The sequence below is a fragment of the Diorhabda sublineata genome, chromosome 9 (genome assembly GCF_026230105.1).
Source record: "Diorhabda sublineata isolate icDioSubl1.1 chromosome 9, icDioSubl1.1, whole genome shotgun sequence".
NCBI classification, from domain to species: Eukaryota; Metazoa; Arthropoda; class Insecta; order Coleoptera; family Chrysomelidae; genus Diorhabda; species Diorhabda sublineata.
Window position 1 is genome coordinate 17,131,543 of NC_079482.1, and position 25,160 is coordinate 17,156,702.

General features: G+C 32.3%; 1 protein-coding gene across 4 annotated transcripts in view; it reads left to right on the forward strand.

The window, feature by feature from the left end:
* The window catches only part of LOC130448864 (FMRFamide receptor-like), a 416,668-nt gene that overhangs the window by 81,958 nt on the left and 309,550 nt on the right, over positions 1-25,160 (forward strand). For 3 of the 4 annotated variants that reach the window (XM_056786416.1, XM_056786415.1, XM_056786414.1), the window contains exon 2: positions 14,646-14,738. The gene's annotated coding sequence lies outside the window, so the exon portion shown is untranslated. Of the gene's footprint in view, positions 1-14,163; positions 14,228-14,645; positions 14,739-25,160 lie in introns of those variants that run through there. The other variant, XM_056786417.1, reaches the window with a different exon arrangement.

A 25,160-nucleotide genomic window follows, 5' to 3' on the forward strand; every position in this document is an offset into this window, starting at 1 on the left:
GTGTCTATTGTTGTAGATTTTGGTCGGTTGAAGTTTATTGCTGTATATTGATGTCTTTTAAAGTCTAATGGATGTGAATTGATGATGTTTATTGTTGTCGATTGTTATCCACCTTTGTTGATTGAAATCGATCGATGTCGATTAATGCGAACGAAACTGATGATAATTATGAATATGATAAAAATCTTTCAAAATATTCACATGTAAAAAGACTTGGAAAATATAGCGATATTCTTCTTTTAACATATGTTTTCAAAAATAGTGTCAGCTTTGGTAAGGTATAAGTTAAACTTGATTAGAACATAGTTTAATGTTGATAAATGATTTGCAATTCAAGAAATCTGCATGGTTAAAACCCTGCTTCGAACTGAACAATCGACTAAGGACTGTAACTACCAGTGACTTTGCGAAAGATCTGAGGACACTAATAAATAATGCGGTGTTCGGGAAATGTATGGAATACATATGGAAACAATTTGTAAATTGGTCCCTTCACATAAGGGCGGTTATGATGCTAGAAATTGTATCACTAGTCCACGTTATCACTATAGAATAGTTTCAAATAATTATCTTTCCTCAATTGTGATCGAATTGAAATAATTCGAACTCATTTTCAATAAATCGTTATACGTGGGAACTGTTATTTCCATTTGCATAACCGTCGTGTATGCTTTTTATTACAACTTAATGCTTCCCTTCCTAGAAGTTGAAAATTGTAAGCTAATGTACACCGATACTGATAATTTTATTTACGAAATACATATTCGTGACGACATATAAACAGATATTTGCTACAAATATTAATGAAATCGATACATCCTACTAATAATATCTCGAATAAATGAAACACTTTTGAGTATGGAGAAAGATGAGGACAATGGACACCCATTTTGTTGGATTACGGTCAAAAATGTATAGCTACAAAGTTCTAGGGAGTAATGTCTCTAGAAAAACGGATGATTCCTTGAGGACATTATAGTATTTATATTATTTTTCTTTCTATTAGTGATAATAGTTCTTTTGTTTTGTTTTGTAAAATCTGTCGTTTCACTTTTCGTGAAAACTCAATGTTTAGTTTATATTGTGTTATTATTCCGTCGATCATAAGCAGATATAATTTTAAGAAGTGAATTTCTCATCAGGACGTCCAGATAGTAAAAATTTTATTACATTATCTTCTAAGTAAGTAAAAAATAAATATTGATTTTATTAATTAATTATTTATTAATAATATATTTATAAAAATAAATGTACTCTCGTAAAGAATAACTTAACCTATCACTACATTCATACATTGCAAACAGTAATTCTAATCTAGGTAAATTACTTTTGGTATTTACATCATAATTTTTAACAATGTCAACCAAATTCCTATACCTACATAGTAAGATTGACAATTTAGAGATCACAAATAGGTAATACGATAAGAAATTAGACAACGATTGTAGAATTTGATGAACATCATCTTTATGAAATTGTGTGAAGAAGAAAAATGCTATTTAAATGGGATAATCATCACTACACTCTTTTTTATTTGTATATTTATCAATTTACCTTAGATATCAAGTTACCTTGTCTTTTGTGTTCGGCCAAAACTTCTGTAATTGTAATAATTTTGTACTGTCATTAAGAAGTATGAAACGTCATCGTCATTTTGCAAGATATTTTTCAAAGTTTGATTGATAAAATACCGATTGTTAAGCTAAATAAACATGGAAGAAGAATATGATTACACGCCTGAAATTGTTTGCATTGTAACTCAAAACTCCAGAAAAATATATAGTCATATGGAGATGTTTTGGATTGGTGTAACACCGAAAAAAAAAAAAAACAAATATTACACGGAAAATTTTATTTTCGTATATTTCAGTCAAAAATCAAGCCAATGTCAATGAAAATTATTAACGTAATTGTCCCAAAATTTAATATTGTGAACTACCATAAATGTAAACTTAAACATTGATATAAGCAAATTCCATAAACTTATTACTTTTATAAAACGACAATAAGCCATAAACCTAGTTTCCTAGATATTTACATATGTCTTGCGACCTTCAGAAGTAAATAATGAACGTTTTTTATTGACATATCGCAAGAATTATTGTACCAAACAACCTGTTGACACAATATTTAAATTTACCCAACCCCAAGGACTACAGAGGTCACTTTTTCAGGCGATTTTCTGCTTCTCTACCCGTCGATTCAGGAAATTTTCTCAAGAATAGAAAAGAGACAACCAAAAAAATTCTGCAGTGAAAGAGTCAAACCCCAAGTTGATACTTGTCGATTCTCTTGATACTGGGAAGCTTTCAACCTAAGAAATAGAAGCTATAACATCCAAATTTTTGAGAGTTTCGAGGTTACAATGAAAGAAAAGAAATTACCAAATCTAATAATTAATGATATAACTAATTGCCCAAATTTTACTATATATATTATTTCAAGTAATAAAAATCAGTTCTCATGTTAGATTGTTAGATCAAGTAACTTATGATGTAGAATTTTATGCCAAATATATGTTCATAATTCTGTATTCAACAAAAGTATCTTTTAATATGGTCGTGGATAAAATATTGTATGATACTAGTACATGACGTACTCCATGAACTTGTATCATAAATAACTATCGTTCAATTCCATCTATTCAACATAATGCTGTGATTTATTTCTTAGAAACGAATCATCATCTAACAATATCAATAAACAAAAACTATCGTGAGTGCGGAAAGAGATTTTCGTAGGTTTATCTGCTTATGATAGAGTGATAAACATTCTTGCTGGACACCAATTCGACAAGAAAGGTTGAATAGGTTCACGTCAAGCATTGTCTTTCTTTTCTGGCAGCTGTTTAATACTTTTCCGAAATTCGATCAAACTCAACATCAAAATTATAGTTTTCTACTACTACTACTATAACTACTAAAAATTATATTGACACAAAAAAATCTAGTTTTCTTCAATTTATACCAACCTTTTTTTCAGTTAATGAATTCATATACTTATTCAATCGTTTTACATGAATATTTATATGGAAAAATCGCATATTTAGAATCATGAGACTGCAACAATGTATTTAATTGCGCATTTGAATAAATACATTTAGCGAAAAAAATTCACTTCAATGATAAGTATATTTTTCATAATCATGATTTTTTGACTGCAGCAATGTACTCATTTGAATAAATATATTTTAACATGAAAACCTATATGAAAAACATATATCGATCCGTTGGTAGAAAAGTGATACAAGTCAAATTAGTAAATGTTCAGTAGGGTATAAGTATGAAAAATATTTATTCAACACCTTTTCACATTATAACTCTAAGTGATAATGCATTCCTTAGTATGGTTTAATATTTGATTGAAATATTTAAGCTATACCCTAAATAAAGGAAAAAATTAAGTCCTTATTCAAGTGACACTTTTCCATAAAAACTAAGCATTACTCAACTTATTAAACTGTGTAAGATTATAATTTTAAGAAAATCCTAGCCCTGATATATAAATTTTAAAAAAATACACTACAATTCATAAAAAAGTTGTATACAAATTAGAAATAGAGGTAAGTTTTGTTATGTTTACGTAAAACCGGCTTGTCTAAATGATTATTGGAGGTAACTTTTAATAAACTTTGATAGAAAAGAATCTCGTTAGGTGTTCCTATTACATCTTTTATAAAACTTTAATGAGATAATGTTATAAAAAAGAAAAATTAATAAAACTCACATCTCATTCTAATTCTTGTACGCTTTTTCATGTATACAAAAAATTGTACATATTCCTCATTGCAGATAGGAATATGATTTTTCCTTAGTAGGTTCCAATAAACAATTTCAATCAGAAATTCTAATTTTATTCTTCTACAATCTCTCTAAACCAAAGTTACCACAGTTTATATAGTCTAAGTATTTTTATTTGTAGCTCACTGAAGTTATCTTCGGCATAGGAAGTCTTATAAAGTATTGTAAATGCAGCTCCCCTCCCAATTTTAATTACTTTCATGCATCTCAATTTACCATTGCTTTCTCTTGAATTTTCTATATTTCCAACTTTTTCACTTGGATCCGCACTGGTCTTTTTTAGGTGTGAACAATGAGACGTTGCGTTGTAGTATTAGTGCAGTAGCTGTTTGAAATAAACGTATTTTTTTCTCGTGGCGAAAACCATGTGTGACGTGTCAATCTCAAATTTCTCTTTAAATTGAAAAAAACTCCGACTGAGTACTCTAAATTGTTGCAAGAGGCAGATGGCAACAATTCTCTATCTCGTGCGCGTGTTTTTGAGTAGTGTAAGCGCTTTAGTGAGAGCTGAGAGAGCACTGAAGATGACCAGCGCCCAGGTCGTCCTGTGACTGTTTCAATGAAAATCTTTTGACCGCAACAAAGTTCATATTTAATGAATGAATTGATAAATAAATTAAAACAAAGTTATGAGCCCTAAATCAAAGGAGGTATCCGTAGGTTTACGTATGTTTTTTTTTTGGAAAACATATAATGAAGACTTGAATAGATTTGAAAGAATCAAATGAAGTATTACTTAACGTGAGAAAATAAACTGAAAAATCATATGAGTTTACTCAAGACACAACTTATTTTGTGCGCCAATGTGGTACATACCTGTTTTAAGACAACAGTACTTACTTAGTTGTTATGAGGACTCATTGATTACAAGATAAAGAGATATTCCACAATTTCCCAGGAGAACGAAAATTAACTTAGTTCCCATGAACTTCATTTATTTTCAAAAACGAGATAATCTGACTAGAAACTCCATTCTTAATCGCGCTATCGCTTAAATGTTTATTAACAAATGTTTTCTATTGAAATAAGAATAAAAAAATAATAATAATATGCAATTCGTTTTTATAATAAGAAAAAATCCAATTTGTTCTATTCCATTTTCTCTATTTGACAACTTTGACCCTAAACCGCATGTGTACCGTTTCTAGGATGAAAATCCAAGATAACATGCACTTTTGAGGGGCCGATTATTCGCTTAGGTTACGATTTTACATCGACCATGACTGTAGCTCGTGTATCCTTTTTGACTTTTTGGCAATCACGTGACTATATACTCCTTCCACCACCAGAGATTGATGTCTCTTTTGACATTTTAGGCATTGGAAATCTTCATCACTCTGTATATGTTGCGTATATGTTCATCTCACTGAAATCCAACCAATCACAACATGTTAACGACTTTTTGCCTCGGACCGTCTTTCAATGTATTCGAAGAAATAAAAATCGAAGATATATGTCATTTTTTACATTGAACGTCTTCAACCCGTGTACTATATTACACATGCATCCTATTGCTGTTTACCCTACGAACAATGCCCTTATGTCGTTTAAACATGTGAAGTCAATTATTATTGATAATGGCTTCATGCGGGGCAAGTGCATTATCATCGGAAATTCTCTGAAATCCCCTAAATTCTCAGCAAAAAAAACAGGAATACCGTGGTATCCCCGTGGTATCCCCATGGGAACTTACACAAGTTAACATGAACTGTCGGGTTGAAGTAGTCGAACTAAAAAGAGAGTGTCTTTGATATCTACTCATGGACTTCTTTTTCCGCATTAAATTCAAAATTTAAAAAACAACAAGTCATCACGGCAAATGCACACCACGCAATTTCTCAATCTAGATATTTTAACGTTGGCACGATCCGGAAAGAATTTTTCTTATCGCCAATGTGTGGTCACTTTAGTAAAAGACTCCACTAACACAGTCAAGTTGGTCCACGTCAAACTGTCACACGACGACTACACCTTACATATGCATCGAACCCTCACGCATCTTTTTGACCCCAATGTGATGAATGAATCATCTTTACTCTTGATAGCTGTATATGACGCTTACGACGGTAGGTTATCTTAGATGCCTTTCCATTCACTTCCGCTTCAGAATTTGCTCTGAAATTGCTTCGAACTCTCAAGCGACTATTAGACCTGGTATACCTAATGGCACAACGTTGGTAAGTCTCTTTGAGTCCTTCCACTTTAACTAAATAACAATGCTTTAACGGCATTATGAACATTCTGTGTAACGTTTATAAGAGGATACGCTTTTTCGATCAATTCTGTACGAATATACCGTATAAAAACGTTCAAATACCTATTTAATCAAACATTATATTATCTTTTCTAACCCATATAATTAACAAAAAATACCCTTATGCCTTTTCGGTTACTTCCGCAAAGAAATATGTGTCACTTAAAAACTTCAGATCGCTACGTACTGTGTGTACATATGATGGAAGCGGTCATAGACAACACAGCACACACGAGAGTTTACATTTAAGTTGACGGACACGACAGATGATACACAATGGATGGATCATGAGCAACTCAGCATACATAACAGTTGACAGATGACATCCAAGATGACACGACAGATAATACATGATAGGTGCGATCATATACATAACAGCACATACAAAATGGCGAGCATGACATATGACGTTATTTCCGCTGACTTTGATTTCCAAGATGCCTGGAAATACTACTGCTGGAGTAGGAATAAGACTGAAATATCCGTATTCAGTAGTCTTATTTGTTAGATCAGTAGACTCAATGTTCAGAAATCTATCTATAAATGTATATTTCTTTGAAGAGATAGATGTATGATTTATTTACTCATTAATCTGTAGATCATACTTGACGTTTCCGTAACATGCATTGGAACCTAGGAACCTAGAATACAAACCTGTGTATGTTTCAATGTTATTTTGTTGAGATAGTAATTTGGATTGATTCATTCAATCCATGATTCACTCTTTGATTTGAAAAAAAAACTCTAGTTTTTGCATTAAATCCTTGTATTTCAAACCATATTAGTATGATTTCTGTTAATGTATTGGAATGATTTATTATTATAATTGGTTCATAATTTCTTGGAGATGAGTAATAACACTCTAAGGAATCCAATAGTACGATAGCCCTTACAAAATAAAACTATCACTGTCTTGAATGTACTAAAAATGGTTTATTCATAATTACTTTGTCCTGTAATTTAACATGATTTTTGTGCCTCTTCTACCCCATCCTCACCTTTTTTATTAGAAAATTTACACGGATACAAATGAATTCTTGATAAAACCTCACTAACATTTCTCACTGATAATATACAGTGCTTTTCAGATAAAAGTATCCACCTTTAATAACTTTTGTAATACTGGTATTTAGAAAAAATCCAAAAACACGTCAATTTATGGTGGAAGGGGCAAGCATTATGTCTTATTTAAACTTACTTAAACTTACTGGAAAAGCCACCCCCTCACCCCTAGCAGCATCCCCTTTATTTTTTTAAATTACTTTTCATATTTTTTATGTAAAATTTGAATACTCCTCTTTGAGCTGATTTCAAAAATGTATAATACTTGTAGGTTAAAGTGGTTAGTTTATGAGATAAACAATTTTTCTTTTAAGAGCACAAATTTTACTTATTATTTACTTTCACCTTATTTGCCTATACTAAAATGGGTTGTACAACAGTTCAAACTCTTTAATCTTTTTAACTGTGCTATTTATTATGAAGTTACAATAAGTGTTCAAAATGAGTACCATTCACTTCCATACAATGGTATAATCTATTTTGAAATGCCTCTCTGACATTGCTTAATACGGCTGGATTTAATTGTCGACATTCATTTTCTATCCTCTCTCGTAAATCATCCAGAGATTCTGGTTGGGTAGCATAAACATTTGTTTTTAAATACCCCCATAAAAAGAAGTCTAGGGGTGTTAAATCCGGTGACCTAGGTGGCCACTCCATCACCTGCCCCCTTCTACCTATCCAACGAGCGGGGAATGTTTCGTTTAAAAATTGTCGGACAGGCATAGCATAGTGTGGGGGAGCTCCGTCTTGTTGAAATACCAGTAAATCTTCGGAAAGGTTATCATCATTTTCTATTATTGTTGTAATACGTGGGTCAACCCGTTCCCTGAGTAACTCAAGATATGATTCACCATTTAAATTTCCGTTGATGAAGAAAGGTCCGACAATGTGGTCACCTAGGATACCACACCAAACGTTTAACTTTTGGGGATGTTGTGTATGGAATTCACGCATAATATGTGGATCACTTTCAGCCCAATATCTACAATTATGCCTACTTAATAAGCCATTTAATGACCATGAGCAGCATTCATCAGAAAAGCAAATATTGTTTAACAATTGTGGATTGTTATTGATAATTTGCGTCATTGATTCGCAAAACTCTAGACGACGATCCAAATCATCTTCATTCAACTCGTGCACCAACTTAACTTTGTATGGGTGGTACTTGAATTTATGTAGAACTCGGAAAACTGTAGAAGATGAAACACCGATCGCTCTACTTATTGTCGACAACGATTGGGGTTGTTGAGCCTCTAAGCTGACTTGCCCTAAAATTGCCACTTGGATTGCTTCGTTATTTACGAGTCCCTCTCACTTATGCACTTTATTGCAAACAGACCCTGTTGTGGTAAATTTCTCCCTCAGTTGAATTACATACTTATGAGTTGCATGTCTTCCGTCATGTAATTCGTTAAATATTCTAGCAGCAGCTCTTGCACAATTATTATTTTGGTAGTATAAACCTACAATTTCAATTCTTTCTTGCAAAGAGTAAACCATTTCAGAGAAACAAAATAAATAATGTATCAAATTACACTATCAATAGTGACTACAAATTCTAGTTGACAATGTCAAACTTTAATAAAAAGTAGAGTTTTTTGTTGTTTGGATTTTTTAAGTAGAATAAATAGCACAGTTAAAAAGATTAAAGAGTTTGAACTGTTGTACAACCCATTTTAGTACAGGCAAATAAGGTGAAAGTAAATAATAAGTAAAATTTGTGCTCTTAAAAGAAAAATTGTTTATCTCATAAACTAACCACTTTAACCTACAAGTATTATACATTTTTGAAATCAGCTCAAAGAGGAGTATCCAAATTTTACATAAAAAATATGAAAAGTAATTTAAAAAAATAAAGGGGATGCTGCTAGGGGTGAGGGGGTGGCTTTTCCAGTAAGTTTAAATAAGCCATAATGCTTGCCCCTTCCAACATAAATTGACGTGTTTTTGGATTTTTTCTAAATACCAGTATTACAAAAGTTATTAAAGGTGGATACTTTTATCTGAAAAGCACTGTATAACTTTTCCGGTAATTGTATTTTCTAACCGAGTTTCGTACTCGTTCTGTCTCTCAGGTCTCCTTTCTACATCTCAGTTCTCATAATTTCTCACCTCCGTCTTTCTTTCTCAAATTCTTGCTTGTTGGTATGATATAGATACTAGATATATTCATCAATATTCTATAATTGTTTCTCATCTTTTCGTTTGTTGCGCTTCCAAATATTTTTCTTTTTGTTACGCTACTGGTACAGTGGCTTGAAAGAGACAGTGGGTGCATTCCACCAAGCACCCACGACAATCACGTTCACGACCACGATCTTTCCTGTTCCACTTAGCCCAGAGCGTTATAATCGTGAACCCATGTAGAATGGCTTACGAGGCGTTTTGAGTGTGGAGATAAATATTAACGAATGGCAAAACAGAAAAAATAAAGCGAAAGCTTTTAGAGTTTATCTTGTTATTTGTAGATTATTGAATTTTCTAGTGGAGTGCTAAACTGATTAACAGTGAAATCAAAATATATATTAATTGCGATGATAATAAGATATTTATTGGTGCGTCACGAAAATGCTTATGATATTCCATACCGCATCAAATAAAGAGATAGATTCTCATGGTGGCTTGTCGTTAAACGCTCACTTCGATCCACCTCATGACAAGGGTCGTCGTAAACGTATACTTAATGGAATGCACCAAGTGTGGCCATATGAGAGTGGTCGTCATTTTTAACTCAAAGTTGACTAATTCAGCATTCGTTGTTCTGATAATAACGCTCATAAAATTGTAATTTATGTTCTCAAATACTTAATCAAAAACTTTACAAAAATTTTAAAACAGAAAAAAATTAGAGAATGATTCATTTTCTGACGTAGTTTGGTTTGAACATGGCTGCCCCTCCAATCTAACCACGCTGTCTCTATCAACCCACTGTCGCTACTGATTAAGCACTATTATTTTCAAACAATCAGAGAAGAATCCCTTATTTCTTAGGTAGTTTTTCTTTTCATTTTTTCATTGTAACTTTTCACCATCATTCATAAATTGTTTCCAAACTCTATGGGAGATTTTCTCATGAATTCAATTGTTACCTTCTCAGTTCAATAATTTGTGTTTTCGTCTATGGAATGTATATTAACCATTGAAATTTTAACAATTAAATTTGATATTGCTGCGCCAGAAAACAATAATCCAAAACAAGAGCATCTGTGATCAACTTCAAAATATGATAGAATACCTATTACAGATTTAATCATGATTATAATCCTGGGAAATTTTAATTGCACACGTCGGTAACGAAGTGATCCCAGGCGTAAACAACGCTTCAATGAAAATATATAGAAGGACGATAGGGAATTATTAACAAACTTATGTTATATATGTGATGAATCAATAACTTCTTTGATCTCAAACTTCTCTACAAGTTTACCTTCAGAATCTCTTGAGGACATAATATGAATCTGATAAAGGTATCGGAAGTAAAGATACTAAATTTAGGCGCTATCACAATTTGCTTTTTAAAAATAAAAAATTAAAATCAATAACTTAAAATTAAAAAATGAATGAATCTTCGTGGAAAACCTATAGAAATTAGATATAAGAATACGGAGAAATTGACAACATCTGCAATTATCTTTAGGAGAATATCATAAATTCTTTAATGGAATATTTCATAGCTTGAGCAGTAAAGTAAGTAACAATGTGAAAAATGAAAGATAGCAACATCCCACGATTTATTTTAATATTTAAGGAACTATCAATCAACCACTATCAAAAATATTTTTTGTTATGGAGAAATGAAGTATTAAGCTTGGATTTTAAGATATAGAGAGAGAATAAAATAAATTTTCAATATACAGAAGAAAACCACAATGAGTAACAAAGTTATAGGTAATAGTAATAGATAATAATAAGTATATATATAAACATACCCATATATATAAGCATGCCCAGAATTAAATATTATTCTTAGAATAGAAGTGGTTTACGGAGTAGTATGCACTTTCCAGTAAATATGCCCTCAAATTATTGCGAAAAGCGGGAAAAGATGATTGTGCATTTTTTGGCTTTGTAAAATATTGAGCACTTAATTCTGAACGTGGAAAAGGTATGAAAAGGTCGTGCTCCACGTTAATCTTTTAAAGAAGTCCCTGCAGTGAGCCCAGCTGTTTAGTTCAAGTAAATATCTATCTTTAATTGTTTGAAGATTCACTCAAATTGAGTCACACCACACGTACCCCAGAAGGGAAGGACATATCGGATATGCGATTCAAAATTAGTTCAGTTCTTTGGAAACTGATCTCAGCGCAAAGCAGGAGGAGTTTAATATTTTAGATAAGACGGCAATATGTAACTCCCATTTCAAGGAATTCTCCACAACAAGCCCTAAAAATTTTATAGATTGAAGGACGAATGTATTTTTATGTAATAAAACAGATTTAGAGAGGGAAGATTAGAATCGCACCATGATTTAAGGGTGATTAGGTCACTAGATATGGTCATAAGAAGTGCCGTGAGATCAAGGCTGCTCCAAAAGAACCAAGTGTCGTTTGTAAATAGACATATTTTACCACTGATATCTAGGTAGGCGATGTCGTTTATAAACAGAAGAAACAAAATGGGGCCTAGTCCTGAGCCTTAGGGCATTTCACATTCTATTGGCTTGCAAGAAGATATCGTTATATCAACCCTTACAAGCTGACTTCTATTGGTAAGGTATGACTTTAACCATGCGACAGGTGTTCGCCTGGAACAATCAAAAGCTTTGAAAAATCACAAAATTTGTTGCAGTGGAGTGATGGCTGTTTAAGCTAAAGTAGACATTATTTAGGAGGGAAAATATAGCATCAATTATGCATTCGTTATTTAAAAACCCAAATTGATGGGTAGTGAGTATTTTATATTTAAACAGACATGATAAAGCCTCTTTTTGACCAATCTTTCTAAGATCTTAGGTAACGTGGGAAGAAGTGCAATTATGCGATAATTCTATTTTTATCTCCCCCTGGTTAAAAAGGAAGATAACAAATTTCTTGAGTTATACATATGAATAAATATAATAAGCACCACCCTACAGTCAACCACAAAGAAGATATTATTAAGATACTCTACAACTATCATCATATCCAAAAATTTGTATCCGCTATTTTGAAATTTTTGATGACGAATATGTTGTGTCGAAATATACTTCAAATCTCAGAAGGACCTTTTTATGCACGTTTTTTTTTCTAAATATGCTGCAAATACTAAATTTTGGCATAAATGTTTTCAGGTTCGTGTGAAGTTTGAGCACCATATCTCAATTAGTGAATGTTTGTCAGGTGTTTGTTTACGAAGCAAAAAGTTTGTCTGGCGATGTTGACTATGGAAAAAAATGAACATTGAGTTTGTATCTACAATAAGATAACGGCTACGGAATCGTTAAAAAAGTTGTAGAAGCGTCATGTAAAGTCTATTTATCGCGAACTCAAGTGTTTAAGTGGCACAAAGCCTTTAGCGAAGATCGAGAAGTCGTTGAAAACTATACTCATGCGAGTCGTCCTTCCACCTCTGTTAACAACGATAACATCAAAAAAGTTTAGCTCGAGAGGAGCTTATTATGAAGAGATAATAGAGATTTCTGGGTCAATCTAGGTAAAATTTGATCACATTAGTTTGTTTTTGATTGTATATTGTATAACAAAATAGTTCATTTTGGATGGCTATTCGATTCAAGTCATAAAATAATCATTGAAGCTAATGAAATAAGCCAACCGTCCGTGATTAGATTTTTGCACAAAGGAAAATTTATATTCCTAACATTTATCACCAGTACACAATTCACTTCAAAGGGATTACCAGTCGTTTAGCAGACGTACAGTTTTTCTTAGCAAATTAATGATGCATGGAAATTGAAAACCCGCTTTAAAAACAAAATGTGGTAGAAAATATATGTTGGGTAGTGTAGTATTCAAGATATTACCAGATCCAGAATTAACTCCTAATTATAATAAAAAGTTTTATTTCAATTTTTCAATTAATGACTCACCAGACCCCTTGTAAATATGGATATTACAACTGAGAAGCAATACGTAGTCCATGCTAGACGGAGCTCTTCCACATTTTCCACTTTCTGACTGTTAACATCTGAATGATCCGTTGGATTGGGAGAGGTAGTGAACTTCATTTGCCATATCGCAGTTCCGAGTCCAATCCGATGGATTTTGATATACAAAGTTACATAAAATCAATAGTTTATGCTGGTTCTATAAAGATACGAGACGAAGTATGGACTAGAATACTTTAAAATGTAGGTTTCAGATATTAAAGCACTTTGGCGTGGTCTGTTCTAATCTTTATATTATCCAACGTGTAGTATTTCATGAACACAAATTTCATTAATTATTTAATTACGGTTCAGTGAAGCCCAACTATTGAGCCATCCATTGAGAAAGTAAAATTCAAATATCTCGCGGGGTTAATCATTACAGAATTTGAGGTATTAGGTATACTGTTTTCTATTATAATAATGAGGCTATCTTAATTGAATAAGTGAGTTATAAATCAATGCACAATTGCAAATAAAGGCAGATAACATTTAATTGTTTCACATATCCTTGTTGACCTTATTGGAACTAGTTTATACCTATTTTTAGGTAATTATGTTCAACAATAGCTGTTATAATAAGAAAAATCTTTTATTTTTTCAAATTCCTCATTATGTCACCTGTGTATAGACTTTAATTCATTATTTTTAATGTTTTATCTTTTCCTACCTTAAAAATTTGTCATTACTTATGAATGAACCCTGTATGTTTGTGATGAGAAATTGTAATACTCAATTCCGCACTAAGTGTAAACGGAAAAAATAGATGGGTATTCTTGATGTATCTTTAAACTCTTAAATGAATAATAATATTTAGAATTTTTATGCTGATACGACAGACATAAGCAACAACAAGACTTTGTTTAATTGGAAAATTGAGCAATTTAAAAATAATAACTTGAACAAAAAATAAATAATCACCTGTGTAACAAGGTGATTATTTATAATTGAGAAAAAGTGAAAAAATTATAGTATAAGTTGTATACCGAATGATTATTTTTATAGTGAAATGTTCGAGAGAAGGTTATATTCATTTTCTATTTAATTATATTTCCAATAGGAAAATCTGAAAATAGGTCAAGTCTGTCCAGTTTGTAGCTTGTGGAATATAGAAAACGATATTATTAATATTGCGCAAAAAATTTGAATTTCATTAAAAGTTTAGTGTAAAAGCAGCTATCAAACATTGAAATGTTTCAGTTGTTTGGAATATATTTTGAAAATATGTATTACGATCAAAAGTGATAGTTTTATGATATGATATAAATTTTATAAATTCTTAGTTCTGCCATCTTTTGTGTGACAATATTTAGATAATATTCTAAAATTATTTACACATTACAAAATTATTTTTTCCATCTATTAATCAAATACAATATTATATGATATTATGCCATACGTTGTTAGAAATAATTGTCAACAAACTCTATTTTTCTTGCAGAAGCGACAGACAAACAATATTGGATGACTATACTTTCTCAATTTGGCTGTAAAACAAAGAAATAATTCCATTTCCCGATTCAAGAATTAATAAGTAAGTACTAGTCTCGAACTTCACTTTCAATCAGGCGCCAAATCGTTCTCGACTCTTGAATGTTACTTATATTTCTTCTTGTATAAATAACTATTTATTTGAAGCTATTGTTATTAACTCGTCAATAACATGGACCGTGAAGGCGATCCTGTTTTATCGTTTCAATATAATCGAAAATTAAGTAACGCGCTGGGTGCGGATTTCGTGGAAGTGAGGCACATGCCTTTGATATTGTTTTCATACTTGTTTTTATATATACAAGGGCACTTAGTTTATATTATTTTTTTTAAACTAATTTCTACGAATATCCTTTTTATTTATTTGTGTGTTTACTTTCTAGAATTATATGGAGAGATTCTTTTTGGTATAAATAGCGGGGAGTCACTACATAATCCAAAGTCCAGTGTGAATCTGCAAATAAATTCACTCCACCGTTAAAAATAGTTGAAAAAAATAAGAAAAGCATTACATTATTGAAAAACATATTTATGTTTTGTGGCGGAGATTCGCACTCTAAATTTATTAATCTTTGTAAGGTAGTTGAATGTGTTCTTAAGTTATGTTTGTGCTTGACGGTGATGGTAGTACAATAATAATGACAAACATGAGTAAGATAATTAAAAACTACTTAAACCCGGTATTCTTTTCCACATTTCATTCAAAGTGTTCAAGGAACAGAGAAATAATCTGATAGTTTCAAATTGATTTCATAATTACTTACTGATAACTGTCCTGGACACAGCTATAAATTCTTCACCACTTAGGAGTTGATATGAAAGTGATCTTATTAAGTTTTGTGGAAAATCCCTCACATTGTAAAATCGAATAAAGGTGGAATTTCTGGAACCACTCATGATACACATTTTTTATTACTACCACTATCCGAACATTCACAATTACACTGAATTATGCGAATGCTAATAATCAAGTTCCCGTTTTCAGATACCGAAGGTAACCTAAAACTTACTGAGTTGACTTCCTACTGCGAAAATACAATATAATATTGACTGTGATGAATAGACTCTTTGTCCTTATTTAAACTTTTCTTGCATTTAACAATACTACGAAATCCATCCAAAAACATATTTCAGGAATTTCATACTATTTATACTGATTGTGACTGTCGGTGTATTCGGCAATACACGAGACTTTGTCTTCCCATATTTCAAATGAGGTAGGTGCTCTTCAAACCAAACCGTATATTGATACACCAACTAGTTTGTCCAACATTCTTTCCGATGCACTTTCCGATCATAGTAAATAAAACTTTTATAGAAATTTAGTATTTTTATCATAAGGAAAAACAATATTACACATTGTGTTCAGTAACCAGAGTGAAGCAACAACTGAAATTCAGATATCAGGTCTGATGACAAGCAGCGTATATAATTCAAATCGATACTAAATCACTTTATGAAGGTGTTACTCGTTTTTAAATTTAACTTTTCTCATTTCAGAATCCAGGCATTAGCATAATAAGTTATTACTTTCTATTTTCGTGTCAATTTCCGAGGCTATTACGTACTTCATTACAAAAAGAACGGCGGTTTTATCTAAGGATAAATATGATCCCCAAAATTGTTCCAGCGGGTATTGAAAGCACATTTTACGAAGATAACTTTAATAAACACATGAACGTCTGTAGAAGAATTTTGTCACGGGTAATGAGACATTAATTTTAGAACATGTACAGTCGACCCAACTTAAATGTCAATCATAATCATCTCTGGTGGTAATCAAAATAATAACTAACCAAAAAATAGAATTACTAAGATATATTATCGCTGAATTGAAACATTCAAGAAAGAAGGATCTTCTTCTTTCTTCTTCATCGTACGTTAGGACTTAGTCATGTGTTTGGATCAATGGTTGCCTAGCTGCAGCTGGGATGATAAAGACTAGCTTTCATACCATTTTGTAGGTGGTCGAGATCTATTCGGTTTTTCTTCCTTTGCGATCTTTGCCAACCTGTCATCTGACATTCTGTCCACGTGGTCTCTCCCGCTGATTTCTCACTCATCTCACTACATCTGGAATGTCATATATCTCCCTTATTTCATCATTTCTCTGGTCTCTATCGCGTATGTCATTACTGGTCTCAAACAGGTTTTGTACATTCTGCTTTTGCTCTTGGTAATCATACATTTATTCCGCCAAATTACATTTCTCAGGTACCCTGATATTAATGACGCCTTTGTTGTTTGAGTTTCACTTCATTCTTTAGATTTCTATTTCTATAATGACATCACTTGTTCTTCACTCTGATAGTATATTGCGAATTTACATCTCTCTGTTCTCTTGATACTGTAAAAGATTTGGTTTTCTGTAGGGACATTTGCATGTTAAAAACTTTCGCCATTTGTTCAAACCTATACAGTAGCCTTTGTACGTCTTCTAAGATGATCACTGCATCATCAGCATAACATACTATTTTTATTTCTTTGTTTCCCATTAGGTATTCTCTTCCAGCTTGCTTTACCTCGTTTATTAATTCAACCATTATGAAGCTAAACAAGATCAGGTTGAAGCTACTCCTTGTTTGATAACGGCCGTTACCGGTATTCTAGTATTCTCAGTTTATTTTCCATTGTGACATATGTGTAATTAGAGGTGTTCAGGAACGTCGATTATTTTTATTATGATGGGGTGCATCTTCCTTCTCTTCAGTAGAGTTATTACATCCCTCTGGACGGTAGAAGGATCGTTACTATTGATGTGAATATATGTACCAGATTGTGTGAAATATATTGGCATTTTAATAATTGTTTGCTTTTTTGATTATTCGTAATACCTATACATACGTATGTACTAGAAATTCAAGTAGACACAAAAAAACGGAAGAACATGATGAGGGCAGCAGAGATGAATCTATTGAGAATTATCCTATAAGAAGCAAAACTATAAGAGATTTATGAGATCAAGATGACGATATTTGAGAGACCATGTCGACAGAATTATCGAAGATCGATGGTCTAAATGGGCAAAGGATGGAAAAACAACTTCGAGGAGACCTCCTGGTCGACCAGGGCAGATATGGCATGACTGTTTGTTTGACTTCTATTTCTGAATAGTAGAAGATACAAGACTAAGTCTTGAGAAAAGGGAAAGAAGGAGAAGTATAGGTATTATTAGCTTTTCAATGAATCACCTGATGCTAAACTAACTACAGTCTCTGAAAACTTGGTTATTGAACCGTATGTCAGTGCTGGTGTTGTGGTAGTGTAAGTAGTGTAAAAATGAATATCATTCCAATTCACTTGACGCTAGACATCGTAAAGTTATTTCTAGTTTTATGATAGGCGGAAGGTCTTCACAGATTAGAGAACATGTTTATCGATTTTAAGTTTAACCAAGTAATGAAACTGTAATCAAAGAAAATTTTTATAATCTCCAGGACTTCTCATTTTCTGTTCACAAAGAAGGTTCTTTCAAACCGCTTGTATCGCTAACCCAAATTCTATTTCTCTACGGTTTTGTCTTCGCTTAAATTTGTTAATTATTCGGCTAGAACTAAACTTGTTACGAGAATAGCAACTGAAATGTATTTAAGAACATGTGTGTGCCCTCAATCGAAAGCATGTCACTTTCATTCATTTGACTCAAAATTTTTCGGCAATCTTCTCGATTGATCAGTTTCTAGCACTTTCATTTGGAACGGCATCATTCGGTCTGTGTCGCCCTTACCGTTCTCCGAACATCGTTCTCTCATCGAAAATAGGGGCACGTCTAAAAGCTTTCAGAAATACTATTTCCAAAATTTCTATTTCATGGCGAGATGATGATACTATTATGCTAATTGTTTCGTCTACATGATATACAAATATAACAATAAATAAACAATGAATATAGGTACAAATAATATGATGAGACTATTTTTGATACAGTTTATCTAAATAACGGAGAAGAGCAGGCTTATTTTAGAGATGAACTAGGACGTGAATCGACTTCGCTAATTAGTTGACTTATTGTCCTATTGTATACCTATTTGGGGGCTATGCGGCTTACCTTTTTTGGGTTTTAAAAACATGAAAGAAAAAATTTCAATGGATATCTTCGCCCTCACAGAAGAGGTGCTCAGTTGTTTTCTTGGTTTTCAATGTTATTTAGGTTCTAATTCAGTTGAATGTACCAAGTGAGGATTCTAGTTATTCTCCTTAGTTTTTGCTGTAATGAAAGGTCTTGTTGGGTCTGAGTAGTAGAATGAAAATAAATTCATACATAGTACTAGCTTTTACTCAATTTTAGAGCGTACAATACAAAATGTATGAAAGGTAAAATAATACAATTATCTATGGACGGCGAAAATTCGTCGACATACTCGACGGTAGACTGCGAACGGAACGTCAAGTTTTTGAATAGACCTTTACAAGACGATTTTTTATGAAAAAAAGAAACCTAGTACTCCTTTGATATATAGTGTTGCCATGATATGTGAATCGGAATATTGCAAATTCATGGTTAGAGATGAATTCAAGAATTACATTAAGGGACTTGATCTGCAATGCATCAATAGATGTGCAGAAGTGCATATTTTTTTCTACGAGCAATATTTGCAGTTGCGAGGCGGAGTGAAGCGCAGCCGAGTGAATGCAAAATTGCGAGTAAAAATAGGCACTTTTATTGCGTATGATATATACTATTTTTTCTCCAACCATGTCAAAATTAAAATAAAGTTAGTTTTATTCAAAAATCGTTAATAATTTGGTAATAAATTTGAGCATCTATTAATTATAACAGCGATAGCAAGTAGGTAGTGATGGATATCTGGTATTGTTGGTAAATATCGATTGTCAAGTAGACGTCAGTAGATGTACTAATCATATAATTTTTGTAGTAGTTTAGTAGTACTTTTAATCCTAGGATTAAAAGTGTTGCTAAGCAATGAACAAATTTTTATACGGTAAGGGAATTGATGGCTTTTGCACCTGAAAATAGTACAAAAATATCAACATTTTTTGATGGTTGGAGAAAAAATATGTTTTTTCGATTGCCAACCATAGTGATGAATTGATTTAATACGTAATCAATGTAATTAGATGTTCTCATATGTTTTAATAAGTTTAATTTATTCAACTTTTTCTTATAACAAGAAACCAGATGTCACAAATATTTATCACATATTTTGGATTGTTAACATTAGCTAAATAGTTTTTAATATTTCATTCTGAAAATATTATAATAAGAATACCTCATTTATGTCAAATTTTTATCTCATTAATAATCAAAACCGTATGTCTTGTTTCGAATTTTAGGTCTACATTGTGTTTGTATACCATTCACATATTCCGATTGTTTGGTTTGCCTTGTTACCTCATTCTGCTCATAGTAGAATGTGGAATAGATTAACGATCTTAGAGCATATTATGGAATAATCTGCATACCTCTTTTGATTTCGCCTGTTGTTGCAACAGCAATTATGTATAAAATTTCAATCTTCTCAATTTCAGTTGAAGGCATTTGCCACATATCAGTTAATAGTAATATTCGTGAAGTTCAAACGTTGAATGAGAAATACCACACAAATACCTTTTTCATGAAAATCAATACGCGAAGATTTGAAATTTCAATTGATATTTCTGAATTTCAGAAAATATTGTGACCAAACCCAAGGCATACATGTAGATAACACAGCTTCAAATGAAATCAACACTAGACGAGAAGTTCAAGAGAATATTCACTCAGAAAATGAACTTACTTTAAATAACTGTGTCTTTAATATTGTGGTTTCTAATGTTTATGAATGTTATTGCATTAAAATAATGACTCAATTGTCTGTTTAAATAATGAGATAATTGTCAATTTCGCTATAATCAATATCAATATTCTTCGATAGATAAAATTATTATCATGTTGACCAAAATTAATAAGGTGTTGTTTTTTTCCGGATAGTTGTGTCTTGAATAATAGATATTACTTTCTCATTGAATTATTTACCATAATATTATAATCTAGTAGTAAATTAGTCTTTCTAGCTTTTAAACATTTCTTCCTATTAGATAAATACATATTAGAACATATACCTATTCATTAGTCATTTAGCATAGGTTAGTAGGAAAATTTTTTATGATTTTCCACTTCCTTGATTCTCCAATATTTGCCATGACATTGAAACTTCCATTAACACGTATTTATCGATAAAAAAATTAATTCATTAGTTCTTAGTAAATAGCTTACTTACGAAAGTTTTCAATCCAGTATTTTTTCTATGATGATTATACTGGTTGTACTTTACATGTGATTCGTAAGAATTACGATAATTGACAGAATAAAAGCTTTTTGAGTCCATTTAATAATCAATTTTTCTGTTGTGTATAGATTAACTGCGTATTCTATCTAGAATCGAAAATTTGTAGTGATACTTTTTTTGACGACTTTTGACGACCACGTTTTTTAAATGCGTCTCTGTCCCTCGCAACATGAAACAATTCACTGAAGCTGAGATTTGTCCATTCTCTTATGTTACGGAGCCAGGATTTTTTCTTCCTGCGGATGCCTTTCGTTCCCTCTACTCTACCCTGAATTATGTTCTGTAGCAGTAGGTATTTGTCGTTGCGTAAGATGTGTCCTAGGTAAGCCCAGAGTATCTTCAGAATGCGCCTATAAATGCCTCAAGTTTTTTTATCATTTGAGCTTTCAAGATCCAGGTTTCCACTCCATACAGCAGTACTGACCACACATAACATTCCATGAATCCTATTCTGACGTGGAGGTTTAGATTTCTGTTTGCAAACATTGAGGAGTACTTGACAATTCAGTACTTTCGAGTCATTTCAATTCTGATCTTGATTTCTTCGTCTGGATCCATTAGAGCGTTTCTGACTGAACCAAGGTACTTGTATTTTTGCACCTATTCTATAACCATGAAAATAGTTTTTTCAACATTTATAGTGAACCCTACATTTTCACATTTTCGGTTGATTCTCTCTAATAGGATTTGAAGGTCTTCTTCACTCTCAGCCATTATAGTAGTATCATCGGCGAATCTTAAATTTTTTATTAATATTACTCTGATGTATAACCCATCCAGCACTTTCTGAAATACTAACTGAGAATTTAGATTGATTAGTTATGGAGAAATAACGCAGCCTTGGCGTACTCCCTTTTGAATTCGATTACCTAATATATGGATTTTACATTCAATGAAATTCGAATTTGCAACTATACAACTATGGACGAATTACTCTCAATCATTTTATGAACTATCCATTACGCACAAAAACAAATTATGTGTTATTACGGAAGTAATTAATTCCTTTCATGTGCTAAATTTGCCTAATTAATAAGCCGTTGAAGGATATAAATGATTTTCAAATAGAAGTTTCATGTTCTGATGCGTTAAATTTCGGCAATGCTTCGAAACAACATTGGTTTCGGAACAAAGAAGATGTGAAAATTACTAAATATAGTATATGAAATTTTCTGAAAAGATGTTCACTTCTGATTTTGTTTTGAATTGTAGTGATTGAAAAATAGATCTGTCATTGATTTCATTACTTTCCTGACTACCGGAACGAATATAAGATTACATCTCTACAGAACGTAACGTTCGACTTTTTTTCTATTAGAGAGAGTCCATGTTTCACAGCCGTAATTCAATATTGCTGCTGAATAAATATGAACTTTTTGTTCGACGATCGTGAATAAATATTTTTAGATGTTTACCAAGTGTCATGGAGTTTATTATTGTTTTTGAATAAGTTTTGTACACTCTGGAAGTATCAATACTTTGCTATATCCATGAATTGTTCGCAGAATCTACAGTAGTCGGCCTCTGTCAAACCTATCGTCTCCAGGTGGTATTTGATGGTGACCTGTCAAATAATAGATCACCGATTTAGTGTTTGTTCTGGACATCACGAGAGTTTCTGAAAGTTCTCAGCTGAAATTGTGTCTATGAATGCTTAAAATTTTACTTAACCTAGAGTATTTCTCCAGTGAGATTCTCTAGCTATCTGCTTTCTCATAATTGGTATACCTTGGTAGCTTGGTTACCACATAAAGGTTACTTTGCTTCTCTTGGCTAGTGCTTCCAGAGTTTATGCAATCAATAGACTTCAGGGATTAGCTATCGGAGAGAATGGGTATGTGCTTTGCTTTGCTAGCCACTCTACTCGAGAAACTTTAAGTTTGTATCGCATATAGCATTTCAGGTCATATTTCTGTGAAGATCTTGTTTCACTGTTTTTGTTGAAAGATTAAATGGTATTTATAAATTGGTATTTGTGTAGGTATATTAAAACCTCTAATTCAATTCAGCTCACTTGATGTTGTCCACAAGATATTTAGTTTTACCTAAATCTGCGACACGCTTCAAAACTCAATGAAACGGTTATAATTTCTTAAGAGATTAATATCAAGTCATGAGAATATGATAAAATAGGATAGCTGTGATAGCCAGCGATTATTATAGAAGCGTGTTCAAGTGAAACGACTCCCTGTTAGTCATAATCGACGTTTGTAATGGCTCGTAATTGTAGAGAGTGAGGTATAATCAGGATTCGATATTGTTCATTTCTTCAGAACTCTCACTCTCATCATCGTCAAACAGCCAGTTGCATCCACAACTGGATATTGGCCTCCCATAATCTTTGCCACTGTGCTGTTCCTAGCAGCTGCCATTTAAATGAGTTTTAGTCCACCAATTGTTTGTTCTTCTGGCCACATGTTCTGCCCAGTTTCACTTTAAATCATTTATTCTTCCTACCGAATCCGTTACTCCTGTCTTCTTGCGTCATGTCATATTTATCAATCTGTCCCTTGAAGATAAACTTCAGCGTTCGTTCCATTCTTCGGTGCATTACCTGGATTTTATTCATGGTAGTTTTGTTTAAAGCTAGAGTTTTGGCACCTTAGTTTGCTACAACTGGTAGAACGCATTGCTCGAACACCTTTCTTTTCAAAGAAACAAAGATGTCGAATCTGAAGGCATGATTAAGCTTACCAACGACGGCCTATGTTAAATCTATGCTTATGTTTATCCCACCGGTCTGATTATCTCTTCCAATGTGGATTTCCTGTCTCAGGTATTTGTAGGAGCTTGTTTGTTCAATGATGTTTCCTTTTCTACACGTAGACTTTCACTTAACACAGGGTTTGTCATGTTTTTTACTCTGTGTTTTATTTGGAGACTTTATTTAAATCATCTGAGTTGATTGAGCTCTTCTCTATCTATATTGATACCCTTTGTTTTCAAATTCAAAATGATGAACATTTGCCCAGTAGGGTAGTGAATAATTTAGGTAAACTTGCCTCACCTTGCCCTACTCCTGTTTCTATCCTATGTCTCTGGAATGTTTGTGAAATCGCACACATGCTTTTTTGTTGTCGTATACATGTTTTATTATTGCTTATTATATGTAGTCTATTCTAGTCTAGGATTTTGTGTTGGTACACTGTATTAGAAGCCTTCTCATAGCCTACGAACATCAGAATGGTCTGTTATATTCTACGCTTTTATCTAGCTTTAATGACTTTGATCGTTTCTACGATACCTTGCTCTAAGCCCAGATTAGCCGGAGCTGATGAATTTCCAATTTAGACAACCTTTCGTGATAATCCGCACAATCCGTGTTACTCTTTTTTCTAAGTAAGCATTAAACATTCATCTAATGTGACTAATGGCATATTTTCTGAGCGTCTATCTCTAACCGAGGAATAACGTTTAGTGAATAAACAAGCTAGAAATGAGATTTTATTTTAAATTATAATGACGGCTTGTTATACTTAACTAACGATGTGTAGTTGGAGAAGAAGACGAGGCCAGAGACTATCTGCTGATGCGTCTAAAATTAAATGAACCAAATAGCAGAATTCGGACTATTAATGACTAATAATATAATCATTAATAATAAAATTTAGAAGTGGCCATTTTCAGTTATATTACTTTCCCAATTTCATGACATTAATTGATTTACATATTTTAACAGAAAAATTTTCAAAAAATTCAAACTGATTATGTTTGCAAAATTATATTTTTGAAATAGTGGTCTGTTTAATCATCATTTCTTATGTATTCAGAAAATCCTGCATTTCAGTCTGTTTGGTCTTGAATGTGAGTATTTTTTCACGTTTTGAAATTTTTTCCATTTTTCATGGTAATATGAAACCATATCCAAAATATTCAATAAAGTTTTCTTGTACCACTTGGTCTTTTCTATACCTTTTATAGAGCCTAGCAACTTATCGTAAATGTCTTCTGGTTCCATTCATTTGTAGTAATCAATAATGTACTGTAAAACTGGATATCGAACTTAAGCTCAAACTATAGTTTGAACTCTAGTTTGAACTCTAGTTTTAACCAAGAATGTACAAGATTGCTCTATTCAACAGTTCACAGTGAAGCACATTTTTTCAGCTAGTTGAGACAAATATAATAAAAATTTTTCCGGTACTTACTTTAAAGTTAAATTGTTAATTTCATAA